Raw genomic sequence first — 4004 nt, 5'->3', positions numbered from 1 at the left:
TGAAGCACCTTTATTTTTAAGAGTGTATAATGACAGTTTTATTATTTGCATAAAAACACTTCAATTAATTGAACACTAACTGAACACTTGGTGTATTACAACTTTAGAATTGTAATATTTATTTGGTTCTGGACTTTTTCTTGCCACAGAATTACAATCGTATCGACTGAAATGTGAAGAAGGTTTTTTCACAGTGGCGGCCACTAGCGGAGTGAGCTGTGAACAGCAATAAGGTATAGCTAAGAGTGGTCCAGACTAACCTTACGAACGAATGACTTACAGAAGGTATACTTAACTAAGAACGTTTCGGGAAACACGTATTAACGTAAAGGTACAACTTAAGGTATAACTTACGAACGACGTAGCGTTAAGAAGGTTTCGGGAAACGCAGCCCTGTTCTTTTTTTGATGGAACCAGTTCTTATCCGATTCCCAACCCCATGCATTACACTAATAACCTTAAAACAGCACTTGACATTCAAACTGCTGTAATGTGATGAAGCAAACTGCCCTGTGCCATTATAATCCACATGACTTTGCCACGTCCTTGTGTATGTCCAAGATTCTGAGGGTGGGAGACTGATTAGTCTCCTGTCACACGTCACACCATCCATTGCCACTGAAACATTGATTCTCAATCCCATTACTTGGCCAGTCAGAGTAACAGATTGCTGCTGACTCCAGCCCGTTATAGGGCATGTATTTCACCCAGGCAGCCTACAGTCAGTCACCCTAAATATGTCCTCATAAAGCGAGAGGGAATCTTTACAGGCTTAGCCAATGCCCTTCCCGCACTACTATCATCTCAAACCAGGGTGGAATGTTGTGAATCAAATATGGAAACTCATATCCTCGTTTCATCTTTATTCTTAAATATAAAGGTTTCTTTATTGACATCAATGGTTCCATAAAGAACCTTTAACATCCATTGCACAAAATGTTCTTTATTGTGGAAAAAACGTTGTTTAGATCATTAAAATCTTCTACACACTAACAAAAAGAATGGTTCTTTAAAGAACTGTCCACTGAAATGTTCTTTGGGGAACCTAAAATGCTTTTAAGCGTTTATTTTTAAGAGTATTGAGCTTGATCTGATTTTCTGTCATTGCACACACAAGAGAAAAGAGGGAAGTTACGGTTAGCGGAAGTTCCCTTGGAAAGCAGGAATGCGAGAGTACAATTGAATCAAGCACAGGACTGTGCACCGGTCAAGGCATCTTTTCAGCTATAATTCCTTAGTCGTGATTAGGAGTGTCCATGGCCCTTATATTTCTCAATCTAATTACAGCAGCGGGCGTTACATAATAGTTTGTTACGGCTTCCCAATCAGTGAGCCATTCAACCGCTGATCTGCATGCGAAGGGCATATCTAGAGTGCCTGGTAAAAACACAGACAGTGAAAACCAAGAGCGATGGAGAAGAAGCTGACCCCCTCCGCACCCCAGATTCAGAGGCAGCTGAACAGTAGTGGATTCATTAGTATGCTGCACGTCACCTCGGCCAGGGATGCTTTTGGCTCTGTTTACAGCACTACCTATTTCTTTCTTCACATATGTCACCCTAATTCATGCCGCTCGGCTTTCTATGGTCTATGCATGCACGATGGTTCATCAAATGCTGTATACGTTGCTCTTAATGAACTGTGTGAGCCGACTGCAGACATGCAACCTCTCTCACCGGGCTGCAGGGCATGCATGAAGAGCGAGCTTGATGCCACAAGAGAGGGTATGCACGTGAATCTCAGTGTCACAGGTCGGCCTCCAACCACAAAGCACGGTCTGCCCTCACGGTCACTGAGTGAGACACCACGGGCTGCTGACTTCTCGAGGAAGTAAACAGCAGTGCTCAGATATGTCAAACACACAGACGTTATGCAACAAAACTGCCTTGGGAACACAGGACACACAAGAAGAGGAACACAACCGTTCAGGCTGACTAATGCCAAGTCAGCTCCGTTTGACTGCAAATGTGCAAAACACACTCTGGCTCTGTAGTGCATTAAGCATGCATGTGCGAGTGCACACACATGTAGGATGCCTTTTGATAAATGCATTATTCACAAACAAATTAATACATATTTTATAATATTTTTCGACATTTATTTGCATCAAAATGTTTAAAAATACTGATTAAAGCCATACAAAAATATGTAGCAATTTCAACACATTATTAACAATAAATAAATGTTTGCAAAAACATACATTTAGGCCTTTATTATGTGTATTTTAAATTGTTTTAACCAAAACATGTATGTGGCTGTTTCAACATGACAAATATAAAGTCTAGACTGTTTCATCTCAATGGTAGCATGTAGCCTACATCAGCGCACATTTAATGAATAATAAACGGTTGCGGGTCAGAAAATGTCATGTTTTTACTCACCTGGGTCGAAATGCGAATTGAAGGCAAAACTGGGATTAAATAAAACCGAGGACATGACCGCGACAAATACGGACGCTTTCATCCTCCTCATAAGGCTGCAGATTTACTGCAGGACACATCGATTGTACATTAAATAAAGAAAAAAAAATCGCTTCATAAAAGAAAATTAGGCATGAGGGTGCTCCGATGCATCATGAAACACAGCAGCGCGCGCGTCGCGTCATCTCTACCTCACTTAAAATGCGTCGGATTAAGAAACAGATGCTGGGAAACATTTCCGCTCGTCTCTGTGCTGCGTTTAACGCGTTTCAGTGTAAACAGCGCGGTGTCTCCACGTCCATCAGGCTGTTTACTGAACGCTCCTCGGGGTAGACCACCTATCAGCGTCGCTTTTTCTCCATGTGCAGGCTATGCACCAAGATTTTGGTGTCTGGCAGCTGTCCAGTATCATTCCTGCAAATGTTTTGCTCTGCCTGCAGCTGTGCCCTTCGGACACGCAGTGTTTGATATACTTAGAGCTCTGGGCAGTTTATCTCGGCGTGTATGATGGAGTGTGTAGAGAGGATTATTAATGCTGCAGCGGCACTGACAGACAGGAGAGCGCGCTCGAGCGAGCGCCGTCTCACAGCAGCACTGTGATGGGTTTGGTCGAGAAAAAAACAGTCGGTGCTTAAAATCTGATCTGTCGGAAGTAAAGACTCTTGCCTGTCTGACGGAATGCCTACACTACAGTATAAGTCTTCCCTGTTGAAAATAACAGCTTGAACCATCTGATTTGCTGGTCTTAGCTGGGTTAAGATAGTCTCCCTGCCTGACCAAACAGAAAGACCGAAATCCCTCTACCAGCAACAACATACAACATATCAGTCATGTTAAGATAAACAAAACATCAAGAAATATCTTTGAAGATGTATTACCATCATACTGTTTAATAAATGTGGGTTGAAAAAAACTATAACCTTAAATGGCACATAAGTTCGGTAATGTTGGTAGAACAAAATTCTTGGCGAAACTGATTTTTCAAACTCTGCAATGTGAATTTGTGTTTACACTCATGAGAGATTCAAAGGTTTCTGTTTACAACATGTTTTTTCAGTGTTGAGCATTTGTAGCCAATCAGATACATATCTGTTGATTTCTTGAATGCAATGGCCAATCAGAGGTGTGTAATTTAGTCAGAATCCACTCATCGATCAAAACGCCAGAGTTCTGTTTAGTGCTGAGTTAAAGGGATAGTTCACCCAAAAATGAAAATTAGCCCATTATTTACTCACCCTCACCCTCAAGCCTCAAGCGTATATGACTTCCTTCTTTCAGATGAATCCAGTCGGAGTTATATTAAAAATGGACTTTGATCTTCCAAGCTGTTTAATGGCATTCAGCGTGTTTTGCAGTTTATCAGTCCAAAAGAAGTGAAATAAAACGCATCCATCCATAATAAAAAGTGCCTCACACGGCTCCGGGGGGTGAACAATGGCCTCCTGTAGCAAATCGATGCGTTTTTGTAAGAAAAATACCCATATTCAAAATGTAATAATCACTTTAATGTAGCTTGCGCCAACAGCTGTAAACGGAAGCAGCTCCGGGCAGATGACGTATGAGTTCAGCATTGCGCATGCGCCG

At 41.8% G+C, this 4004-nt stretch overlaps 1 pseudogene; it reads right to left on the bottom strand.

Annotated features, from left to right (window-relative positions):
* LOC107672454 (serine/threonine-protein kinase LMTK1-like) overlaps positions 1–3223 on the bottom strand; it is a 54538-nt pseudogene extending 51315 nt beyond the window's left edge.
* Between the last annotated feature and the right edge of the window lie 781 nt (positions 3224–4004).

The sequence above is a fragment of the Sinocyclocheilus anshuiensis genome, unplaced genomic scaffold (genome assembly GCF_001515605.1).
Source record: "Sinocyclocheilus anshuiensis isolate Anshui unplaced genomic scaffold, SAMN03320099.WGS_v1.1 scaffold1430, whole genome shotgun sequence".
Lineage (NCBI taxonomy): Eukaryota > Metazoa > Chordata > Actinopteri > Cypriniformes > Cyprinidae > Sinocyclocheilus > Sinocyclocheilus anshuiensis.
This window is presented reverse-complemented; position numbering and strand designations above follow the sequence as displayed.